Genomic DNA, 12,731 nt, shown 5'->3' with positions numbered 1-12,731 from the left:
ATAATAGATTCAACGTACTTTCAATATTGAAAGGGCTACAGTATAATTTTTGTTTGGGGAGAGGGAAGAAAACAGACTTAAGTGGTAACACGGTCTTGTGCAAGGCACTGAAAATGTTGCTCAACAGTTTAAACTGACTCATAAGCATGTTCCTGTGACCTAAACAATATCATCCCATCCTCAAACCAACAAAAATCAAGTTTTTAAGTTTGCTAAAAAAAACTAAAGAACCGCCGATGCTGGAAATCCAAAACAAAAACTGAAATTACTGGGAAAACCCAGGTCTAGCAGCATTTGTGGACAGAAATCAAAGTTAACGCTTCTTGTTCAGAAATGCTTCTTCAGAACAATTCAGTGTATTGTTCTGAAATGTTTAAAAAAAATGATTTGAGGCATACAAGGTGTACATTTCTCTTGTGAATATCTGTCAAAGACGACTGTAGGTGACTAGGCCAAAGGATTTAAGTGACCTGAACAGCTCCACCATTGCCATGGTGCAGAGAATCTCAGGCTACCTGACAAGCCTCAGAGACATTTAATTGCCGAAAAGCACCCTTGATTCGTGAGGAAGACTCCTCAAGATGTCCAACTAAATCATTTAAAGGGTGAAAGTGTTACAACTGAACACCACAGTATGATCATTGCTTCATAAGTCTAAATCCAAAAAGAGGAACTTGAGTCACCAGTGCAAACATCTGCAAAACATATCAGCAATATAACAGAAATTTCACCAACCCTCGTCCTCCAAACCACCAAGGGCTTTGGGTTTCCGTCACAAGTATCACAAAACCGCTGAAGTATCTGTAAAGAGGGAACCACTCCCCAGAGAAAAATCACTTGTGGAAAAATGCAACACAGCCTTTCTTAAACAGACTTAAATGGAGCAAGTATCTCTGTGGTATATGGCCCTAATTAAAATGTGAAGAGGAGAAAATTGTTGGACCAGAGGGAAAGGCTGGGGGTTTAGACGTGGTTAAGTTGCTCTTATGGGGAACTACTACACAGAATGTCGGTTGAATGGCTTCTTTTTGTGCTGTAACTGTTCTAACACTCCATGAGGGGTCTGAATAATGGAGGCTCCAATACAATAGCCCACTGCACAACAGTCCCACCTGAGTCTAGCTTCCATTGCAGAGTCATGCAGTCAAAGAAATATACCTCACAGAAACAGATCCTTCGGTCCAACTCGTCCGTGCTGACCAGATATCCTAAATGAATCCAGTCCCGTTGACCAACATTTGACCCATATCACTCCAAATCCTTTCTATTTATGTACCCAATCAGATGCCTTTTAAATACTGGAATTGTACCATCTCCCCTGGCAGCTCATTCCATTCACCACCAGTGTGAAAAAGTTGCCTCCTAGGGCCCTTTGAAATCTTTCCTCCCACCCTAAATCTATGCTGTCTAGTTTCAGACTCCCCTACCCTAGGAAAGAAAAGACCTTGGCCATTCATCCGATACTTGTCGCTCATGATTTTATAAACCTCTGGGAAGTGATTGCACTAGAGGCCACAAACAGCAAATTCAACAAATGTTGCCAAGGCTGGCACATTTTAGCTCTGAAGGGAGACCACAAAGGCTAGAGTTATTTTCCTTGGAGCAGAGGAGGCTGATGCAGGACCTAACAGAAGTATACACATTAGGAAGGGCATAGATGGGGTCAATAGAAACAGCTCACATTCTCGAGGGATAATCAAGGTAAAATGTTCTCTTGTAGTTGAACATGCGTTCATCTGACATAACGCTGTATACAATAACCACTCAGTACCAATGTTTTAATCATGAGCACAATGCCCCAGGTCAGGCCCTCATCTCATGAATGAATAAAGGAAAAATATGGTACTTACCACTTGTCACCCCAAGCCTAGTTAATGTCTAGGTCATGTTGTATTTGAACATGGACTGCTTCAGTATCTGAGGCTGAATATTATGCAATCATCAGAGCCAACCTTATGATAGAGGGAAGGTTATTAGTAAAGCAGCTAAAGATGGTTGGGCCTAAAACACTACTCTGAGGAACTCCTGTAAAGATGTCCTGGAGCTGAGAAGACTTACCTCTAACAACCATAACCATCCTCCTATGTTTGGTTCCCTTATTTAAGGAAAGATATCATTTCACTAGTGACAGTGCAGGGAAAGTTCACTAGGATGATCCTGGTATTGGACGGATTGTCAAATGAGCAAATATATAGGTTGTCAGTCTATTCACTGGACTTTAGAAGAATGACAGGTGATCTCACTGAAACATATGGAATTCTTAAGGGACTTGACAGGGTAACTGTTGAGATGCTTCCCCTCCATGGGAGTGATTAGGACCAGACAGCATAAAGGAGTGCCGATTTAAAACTGAGCGGAGAAGAATTTCTTCTCTCAGAAGGTTGCGTGTCTCTGGAACTCTTTGCCATGGAGAGCTATAGGGCCAGACTTCTTGCTAATGTTTAAGACTAAGATTCTTGATCAGTAGGGAAAAGTCGAAGGTTACAGGAAAAGAGCAGGAAAGTAGATATGAGGAACATCAGATCAGCCATCATCCTATTGAATGAAGGCGCAAGCTCAAGTGGCCGAATGACCTACACCTATTCCTATTTCATATGGTCTCATGTACAGATTTCGTTCCTTAAATGGCATCAATGAAGCATTTTTGTCATTGATTTATGTTTCTACCCTACCCTCTAAAGACCCATCCACCCAAGAAGCCATGGTGTCAATTTGAATTCATATTCCCATGGTATTAAACCAGACCTTTGGTTTACTAAGTCAGTGACATTGCCACTATCTCTCCTATCGACTGTGGAGCTGGCCACAAAGTGTGCAAAATTGTATTACCGGACTGGGAGCATGCGGGTAAGTCAGTGAGACTAGAAGTGAATTGGGAATGGAACTTTGTCAGAATTAGGAGATAAGCACAACCATCTTGGATGAGCCCCAGAACACAGAGGATGGAAGACATGAGGCCGGCTGGGAGAGCTTCAGAATAGCCAAAGTCTGGAAGTTAACAAAAAGCTGTTCAAAGTCGAGTACTAGATAAGTAGAAATTTACTCATATTGAAAATAGGGAAGACAAGGTCCCTGTTTGAAACTCTACCCCCAAGTGGTCTAATAATTATGTTTGTAAAGCCTGGTGGGATGGTTTATCTATGTTCTCAGCACTGCATAACTGTGGGTTGTTGTCATTGTTGAATCCACAGGCTTGTCCTTACGGAACCTCAACTGCCACCTACTGCTTTACTGTCCACAAGACCTAGTTCCCAGCTGTATGAGAACTGAAGGTAATAAGAACATCATTGACCTCAGTGGCTTATAACTGCAAAAGGTTTTAACACTGCTGACTGTATGCTGAAGCTTGCAATGCCAGGCTACAGAAGGCATCTGCTTGTCTTAAAAGGTGAACGGCCTGATCTCACCACTAAATCAGATCTTTACAGGAGTTCATCAAGCACCCAGAATCACAGAGTAATGACACAGAACAGATGTCATGCCTATATCGGCTCTTTGAAAGATATAACTAATTAACAACTAAATGTGCTTCCAGCACATTTTTTCTGCAACCACGTTTATTTTTGTTCCCAAGCTCTTATCCAATTCCCCTTTAAAGGGAGGAATCTAGAATGGGGGGGGGGGTCACTGTTCAACGCCCATTTGTGGACTTTTTAAAAAATCGCCAATCCTTTCGAAACGCTTTTCCCTAAAAGGTGGTAGAAGCACGATTTTTAAATATTTTTAAGACAGAGGTTGACATATTCAGGATAAGGAAGCGGGTGACAGATTAGGAAGGAATATGCAGTAATCAGATCAACCAGGATCGGACTGAATAACACAGCTGGCTCGAGGGCCGAGTGACCTGCTCCTAATTCGGATGTTTATACGAAAATTACTCCCGAATTTGCCATCACCCTCCCTTCTAGCAGCGCTCTTCAGGCCACAATAATCTGTGAACAAGGTGAAACCCAGAATAACCGAGGATTGACACGAACTGGGAGAGGCCAACAATCCCGGGAAGTGACACCTGATACGATCCCTGGAAGTGGGTGCTGTAAACAAAAAAACCCAGGCCCAGAGGGACTGAGTAAAGACAGCCCTTACCTCAGAGATGTCGGCGGTCAGCCTGTAGCTTGCAGCTGACACTGTTGTTATGGACCGTCACACACAGACAGACGACGGCGTGAAGCCCCGCCCCGCGCCGCTCGCGAGATTCGCTCTCAGTCTCACGAGCGCGCAGCTCTCAACGGACAACAGCATGGGACGCTACAGCGTTCGGACGCCGATACCACAAAACTGCAACGTCACGCATTCTTTACCCCCTCATCTGCCCCGACACCACCCAACACCCTCATCTGCCCATCCTCCACTACTCTCTCATCTTCCAATTCCAAACCTACATCCCATACTCTACCTTCATTAGCCTACTCTCCCCATTCCTTAACATCTCATCACGCATCTCCCCCACGCTACCCAATCCCTTATTTTCCCATCCCAAACCTTCACCCCTCCTCCTCACATTGCCCCCCCAAAGCTAACCCTCCTCAATGCCCCTTACCTGCCCATCCCCCACCCTACCACCTTCTCACCCGTTCATCTTCCCATTCCCAAACTTCAGCTCCTCCTTATCCCCTCATCTGCTGGTTCCCTACTCCTCAACTGCACATCCCCCTCTCTACCACTCCTTACTCCCTCATTTGCCCAACTGCTATCTGCCCGCTGCACCACTACCTCATCTGTCCATTCCCCTACACTACCCTGTTCTCACACCCTCATCTGCCCATCCCAAAGCTTCACTCCCACTTCACTCCTCAGCTGTCCGCCCCCTCCACCCTACCCATTTCTTACCCACTCATCTGCACATCCCCCAACCTAGCCCCTCTCCACCTCTGACCCTAACCCCCCTTCACCCCTTGTCTGTTCTACCCCACCCCACCCCCTTTCTCGCCTCACCCTACCGTGTCTGTGTGTAGACAATGAAGGCTGCCATTTTAACTGGACAACATAACTGTAGTTGCCCAAGCCAAACATAGACATGCAAGGGAATTCCTAGAGGCATGGTTCTCAACCCGTAGTGCAATCAACAAACATATAGAATTGGACCCCATACAAAACCATATAGACCAAACCAGAAATGACACTACTTACCACCATGGATCAGACAGTATAAATTCCAAGTGGAACAGAACAACATTGCTTCATCGGAGGCTTCACTGATGATGTTACCTAACAAGGTGATGAGACATCTGAATGAAAACAAGCCAGCTTGGCGAACAGGTCACAATCTCATTTTTCTCATTATGAATTATTTGTACGTTGAATACATTGCAAATTATCGATACCATATCAACATACTCCTCACCTCTATGGCTCCGTCCCCTCCAAGTCTCTGACTTTATAAATTCAGTCAATCCAGAGGCTTGACTATCCATCCTAATGAAGTATCTATTAGACTGGGATAATTCTGTCATTTGAGGATGGCTGATTTAGTTGCTGATCTTGTGTGGGAGTTGATCATGGCTGAACTGGGTCTTGGTTGTTATTTGTTAGGCTTGTCCATTGCCATAATAATGGGTTGCAACTCTTTCACAGGACAAGGTGACAGGGATTTCAGTGCGCCTTTCTTCTGGTGTGCTCAATAAAGTATGAACATTGCTGATTTTGTTCAGTTGGTAAGGCTGTCACTTGTCTCGATCTACACTGCTCCAGGCTTGGCAAGATTTTGGCCTGTTGCAGTTAGTCACTGGATGAAACATCTTTCTGAGAGAAAAAAAATCGTAGGGCTTCTCAGTGGAGTTAATTACTTTGGAAGAATAGGGAACCAAGGTTTTCATTTTCTCCTATTAATAGTACTAATGGTGAAAAACCATACTGGAGTTGCATGGCGTAGAGTTTAATAGAGCTGTGAAAATCCTGCGTTCTTTCTTAAGGGGCTTTTGACAATTTGGACTTCACATTCAGTTTCACAATTGGACTGAGGTTATCTTGGTGAATAAATGACATGTTGGAACGCTGAAAAGGTTGCAAAGTACGAAAATGTCATTCATAATCAAATCTAACACATCTGGTGAGTATTCCACGCGCAGGGTCAAGAATGTTGTTTTTCACTTCAGAGCATCAAGAGAAATAGTTGACTGCTATCAGGAAACAGTGACTGTCAAACATGTTCTGGTCAGTCCCTACACAATCGATAGTCTGGTGAGAAAGGTATTCAGAATCAGTGGTTCTCTTCTTTCATGTCTGATAATCAGTTTTGTGATATTTAAGCTGTTTAGTGATTCCAATCACCACACTCAGTCTTAACCTTACTGTACATTTGGTGATGCCCAGGTGCCCTTGCTATACAGTATCTTGTTAAGGATGTTGGTTAAGGGTGGTTAAAAAGGTATAATGAGCCCATTGTCCATGTTGTCATCAACAATAATGAAACATTGCATCTGAAATAGTTTTTCATAGTTAATACTGTATTTAATGCACATTTCTGGCCAGCCTTCCACATGCAGCAAAACACTCAGGATCCCTTTTCCATTCCACTTTGATGAGGTTAAGCTTTCCTTTTCATTGCTGGCCACAAAATTGATGTTTCTTGATGTATCAATTGAGTTTGTCAAGAAACCGTTTATCTACTGTTGTCAGGTTGTCAATTGGAGTTATCTGCCGATCCTTGCAAATTTTCTTGCACACATGCTAATCTCACAAAATTGTATTTGTGGAGCAATTATTCCAGTTTTTTTTATTTTTCATTTTGTATAATTTGGAGGTGGTTCAAAGGAGATTTACTGTTTTGATACCTGGAATGGCAATTAGTCTTAAAGGTTGGACAATCTAGGCTTGTTTAGAATTGTAAAATCCCTACATTGCAGATAGAGGTCATTCAGCCCATTGAGTCTACATAGACCTTCTGAGGAATATCCCACCAGCCCCAGCCCCCATAAGTCCACATTTACGATGACTCATCCACCTAGCCTGCTCATCCTTGGATACTAAGGAACAACTTAGCATGTCCAATTCACCTAACCTGCACATCTTTGGATTATGGGAGAAAACTAGAGCACCTGGTGGAAACCCACAAAGACACAAGAAAACATATAAACTCTACAAAGACAGTCACCCAAGGCCAGAATTGAACCTGGGTCCCTGGCACTGAGTTGGTTGAACTAACCACTGTGCCATGAAGAGTGAGGGGTAATTTGATTGAAATGTATAAGATTCTTTATGGCCTTGACAAAGTGTAGCTGGAAAGGGTGTTTCCTTTGTGGGTGAGTTCAGGAGTATGGGCCACTGTTTTAAAATTAGGAGTCTCCCTTTTAGGGGGAGTTTTTTTTCTCTCAGAGAACTGTAAAATTTTGGAGCTGTTTGTCTTAGATGGAAGGCTCATTGAATATTTTTCAGATTGAGGAAGATAGATTCTTGTTAGGCAGGGGAATCAAAGGTTATGGACAAATAGGAATGTGGAATTAAGAACACAACAGATTAGCCATGATTTTATTGAATAGTGAAGCTAGCTCGACAAGCTGAATGACCTACTTCTGCTCCTAATTCATATATTTGCATGTTTGTATCTAACAGTGAGATCAGTGGTTTATCGTTGGTCCATATAAGAACTGTGAGACTCACTGGGCAATCTGAAAATCTTTCACAGGCCATTGGAACCTTTTGGAAGGTCAAATTTGAATGCAGAAGATAAGGTTAATGGCAGGATTCTCAGCAGTGTGGAGGAACAGAGGGATCTTGGGGTGCACGTCCACAGAGCCCTCAAAGTTGCGACCCAAGTTGATAGGGCTGTAAAGAAGACGTGTAGTGTATTGGCTTTCATTGGCAAGGGAAGTGTGTTTAAGAGCCATGAGGCTATGCTGCAGCTCTATAAAACTCTGGTTAGACCACACTTGGAATATTGTGTTCAATTCTGGTCACCTCATTACAGGAAAGATGTGGAAACTTTAGAGACGGTGCAGAGGAAATTTACTAGGATGCTGCCTGGACTGAAGGGCAGGTCTTATGAGGAAAGGTTGAGGAGCTAGGGCATTTTTCAGTGAAGAACGATGAGAGGTGACTTGATAGAGGTTTACAGGATGATGAGAGGCATAGAGTGGATAGTCAAAGACTTTTTCCCAGGGCACAAATGACTATTACGAGGGGGCATAATTTTAAGGTTATTGGAGGAAGGTATAGGGGAGGTGTCAGAGCTAGGTTCTTCACACAGAGAGTGGTGGGCATGTGGAATGCGCTGCCAGCAGTGGTAGTGAAGTCAGGTACTTGTAAGCGATTCTTGGCTAGGCACATGGAGGATAGTAAAATGTAGGGTACGTAGGGTAGATTGATCTTATTAGGATAATAGGTCAACACAACATTGTGGTCCGTAAGGCCTGTACTGTGCTGTATTGTTCTACGCTTCATGTTCTATGTTCTATGAACCCAAGAGTGCTACTCTTTATATTGCAGCATATCACATTTCAGTATGAGACAATACTCGAGGTGTGTAATGCACAGATTTTCTGTATCTTTCAAACTGTTCTTGTAAGAGGACTGCTCCAATGCTTGTCGCTGAGGCATTCATGGCAGTAATTGTTGGGAAGGACGGAACATAAAGGGCTAAGACATCTCACAGAGTCAGGATGTCTTTGATCTTCTGAAAGGCCTCCTTTACACTCTTGAGTAAATGCCTCAAAGAATCTTGAATCCTACAGTGTGGAAGCAAACCATTCAGCTTATCAAGCCCACATTGACCCCCTGAAGAGCATCTCACACAGACCCTTACCACTACCCTATCCCTGTTACACTGCATTTCCCATTGCTAATGCACCTATTCAACACATCCCTAGACACTATGGGCAATCTACCTAACCTGCATATCTTTGGTTTGTGGGGGAATACCAGAGCACTTGGAGGAAATCCATGCAGATATGTGTAGAATATGCAAACTCCCCACAGACAGGCGCCCGAGGCTGGAATCAAATCTGGGTGCCTGGTCCTGTAAGGCAGCATTGCTAATCACTGAGCCGCTGTACTTCCCCTGAGATTCCCTTATGGTTGCAAAAAAGGGTAAGAATTTTTGTAACTGATGTACCATTCCCAAAAATTGTAAGTCGTGAACTGCACATGAAAAGAAACCTGGGCTGATTCCAGAGGTGTGGTGAGAATACCAGCCCTTGACATCGATGATGCATTTGACCAAGCGTGGCATCAAGGAGCCCTATCAAAATTGGAATCAATGGGTATCGGGAGAAAACTTTCCACTTGTTAGAGTCATACCTGACACAAAAGAAGATGGTCATGGTTGTTGGAAGTCAATCATCTCAGCTGCAGGATATCTCTGCAAGAGTGCTTCAAGGTAATGTCCTCAGCCCAACTATCTTCAGCTGCTTTATCAATGACCTTCTCTCCATCATAAGGTCAGAAGTGGGGATGTCTGCTGATGATTGCACAGTGTTCAGCGCCATTTGTGACCCTGCAGATGCTGAAGCAATCTGTGTTCAAATGCAACAAGATCTGGACAATATATCCAGGCTTGGGCTGACAAGTGGCAAGTGACATCTGTGTCACACAAATGCCAGGCTATGACCATCACCAATAAGAGACAATCTAATCACCACCACTTGACATTCAATGGTGTTACCATCACTGAATCCCCCACTACCAACATCCTGGGGGCTACATTGACCAGAAACTCAGCTGGGCTCACCACATATTCAGTGGCTACAAGAGCAGACCAGAAGCTAGGAATACTGCTGCAAGTAACTCACGCCCTGATTCCTCAAAGTCCGTTCACCAGCTACAAGGCACGAGTCAGGAGTGTGATGGAATACTGTCCACTTTCCTGGATGAATGCAGCCCCAACAACACTCAAGAAGCTTCACACCATCCAGGACAAAGCAAACCGCCTGATTGGCCCTACATCCACAAGCATCCACTCTCTCCACCACCAACAATCAGCAATAGCAGAGTGTACTATCTACAATATGCACTGCAGATCCTCAGACAGCACCTTCCAAACCCATGACTACTTCCATCTAGAAGGACAAAGGCAGAAGACAGTGGGAACACCATCACTTCCTAGTTCCCCTCCAAACTGCTCACCATCCTGACTTGGAAATATATCACCGTTCCCTTACTGTTGTTGGGTCAAAATCCTGGAATTCCCTCCCTAATGGAATTGTGGGGCAACCTACAGCGGATGGACTGCAGTGGTTCAAGAAGGCAGCTGACCACCACTTTCTCAATGGCAACTAGGGATGGGAAAGAAATGCTGGCCAGCCAGCAATGCCCCATTCTCACAAAATTAAAAGTAAAAAAAATAGCAAACTCTTTCATTGCCACGGTTTTCTGTGAATCTGACTTTATTTCATCTTTGTCTGATTTTTGAGATATATCATTGACAATGTCTTCGGAGAACTGATATTTCTTACTGAAGTCTGCTGGCTGCAGTCATTTTCAGCTTGCATATACTCTATTTATGAATTTCTGTCATTATTGTCTGGACCAGAATATCATCCAAGTGACAAATAATGCTTTCCAACCATTGTAGAACATTGGCGCTGACGTGATTCCAAAATACAATCTTTTGAAACATTACTTTCCAACTGGAGTGATGAATGTGGTGAGCAGTCTGGTTATCATGTCTAATGGAACCTGCCATAAATTATTGATGACATCAATTGAATATCTTGCTCTTAAAGAATTTGGATATATTTTCATCCACCACAGCCAAGTGGTGGATTTGTCCAGCCATTGACTTATTGAGTTGTGTTAGATCAACAAATATTCTCATAGAACATTTTAAGTGTTGGATAGTGACTCTGCCTGAACAGTATTCTGTTGGCCTTATCACCTGCAAAAGAATGCTCATGTTGGTCATCCGAGGTAATAGTTTTTAATTTTGTTCCAGTCAAGGATAAGGAATATCCCACCTGCATAGAGACAGAATGGTTTACCATCTCTTCTAAACATAATGCTACTTTTTAAAGCTTTGTTCATGGGATGTGGGTGTTGGTAGCATTTATTTCTCACCCGTTACTGCCCAGAGTATGGTTAAGAGTCAACCACATTGCTGTAGGTCTAGAGTCACATGTAGGCGAGATCTATGAAGGACAGCAGATTTCCCGCCCTAAGAGTTATGAGTGAACCAAATGGGTCTTTACAACATTCAACAATGGTTATATAGTTGCTGTTAGACTAGCTTTTCATTCTGGGTTTTCATTGAAGTCAAATTTCACAATCTGCCATGATTGGTTTCAAACCCATGACCTCAGGCTATTGAAACTAGGTTCGTAAGTATATTCACGGTTGAGATAGACAGATTTTTAATCAGTCAGGGAATCAAGAATGATGAGGGAAAGGCAGGAAAATGGAGCTGTGGTTTACCAGATCAGCCATGACTTAATTGAATTGTAGAGCAGATGCAATAGTTTGATTGGTCTACTTCTGCTCTGATGTCTCATAACCTTATGGTTTTCATTGTGGGGTTTGTACCATCCCTCTATGTAGCATCAAATCAAAAAGTTGTAATTTTCTTCAACAAATTTTTTCAGCTTCTGCAGTTACATTTGCCTCATTGTTAAGCTTGAAATTATTTGCGTGGCTGTTAACCTGCATGATCTACATCACCTGTGTTCAGGTGAGTCACCTGTTACCCCTAAGAAAGATTGATTTGTCTTACAAAGGTGAAAGATCGTCAGATAATGATATGATTTCTAATGATGCTGTATCTTAGTACTCTGGGTTTCCTTCCAAAGGCACTTGTGGTCAAGTTAGCTCTTCGTGCACATTAATACTCCTAATTCTGTGGTTCATTTGACTCCTGCACAGTCTCTGCAAATGTCCCGTTTCCTCACAAAAGATTTATTGGTGTGATAAAGCTAGACTTGCCTCAGGAACAAAAACAAAGTTGCTGGAAAAGCTCAGCAGGTCTGGCAGCATCTGTGAAGAAAATATCAGTTAACATTTCGGGCCTGGTGACCCTTCTTCAGAGCAATGCCTCTTTTTTTGAGCATTCTGTCAACTTCACATCTGGAACAGTAACTTCTAGCATCAAAGAACTTGTATTTACTTCTCGTGTTGTTTTTGTATTTTTGTGCCTTAGAAATTGCCATAAGATTCTGACCTTGTGTAAAGATCACTGATAAAATTATCACCAGGTCACCAGGAAGCTGTATCAGAGATAATGGGAACTGCAGATGTTGGAGAATCCGAGATAACAAAGTGTGGAGCTGGATGAACACAGCAGGCCAAGCAGCATCTTAGGAGCACAAAAGCTGACATTTTGGGCCTTGAAGGGTCTAGGCCCGAAATGTCAGCTTATGTGCTCCTAAGATGCTGCTTAGCCTGCTGTGTTCATCCAGCTCCACACTTTGTTATCACTAGGAAGCTGTATTGTTTTGTCAAACCTCGCTCTCTTGTTTCATGATAATTGATGTAAAATAACTGTCAAATGCTCTTACAATATTATCAAAGGATCTGTCTCTCTGTTAGACTTTGTCATTTTAAAATATGATCTACAACTGGACCTACTGAGTAGAGAAATATATTAACGTATTCTTTTTTGGATTTCTTGTGTAACCCTGAAGTAATTCTATATTCTACGAATTGTCTTTTCCAACAGTGAATTTCAATTCTCTGTCTGCAGGATCTGTAATTTTAAATCTGTTTATACTGGAGCTGATAGGTTCTATGTGCTTTAAATTACAGAATATTTAAAGATGCACTCGTAAGTTCCTCACAGGGATTTTCCCCAGTATCTTCTGCTTGGGTGG

At 42.8% G+C, this 12,731-nt stretch overlaps 1 protein-coding gene across 6 annotated transcripts in view; it reads right to left on the bottom strand.

The window, feature by feature from the left end:
* The window catches only part of pld3 (phospholipase D family, member 3), a 31,673-nt gene extending 27,488 nt beyond the window's left edge, over positions 1-4,185 (bottom strand). For 4 of the 6 annotated variants that reach the window (XM_059641037.1, XM_059641039.1, XM_059641036.1 and 1 more), the window contains exons 1-2: positions 4,087-4,184; positions 1,851-1,952 (exon numbers count right to left, since the gene is read on the bottom strand). The gene's annotated coding sequence lies outside the window, so the exon portion shown is untranslated. Of the gene's footprint in view, positions 1-1,850; positions 1,953-4,086 lie in introns of all 6 variants that reach the window. The other 2 variants (XM_048522363.2, XM_048522367.2) reach the window with 2 other exon arrangements.
* Positions 4,186-12,731: the final 8,546 nt, after the last annotated feature.

This window comes from Stegostoma tigrinum, chromosome 39 (assembly GCF_030684315.1).
Source record: "Stegostoma tigrinum isolate sSteTig4 chromosome 39, sSteTig4.hap1, whole genome shotgun sequence".
In the NCBI taxonomy this organism is placed as follows: domain Eukaryota; kingdom Metazoa; phylum Chordata; class Chondrichthyes; order Orectolobiformes; family Stegostomatidae; genus Stegostoma; species Stegostoma tigrinum.
This window is presented reverse-complemented; position numbering and strand designations above follow the sequence as displayed.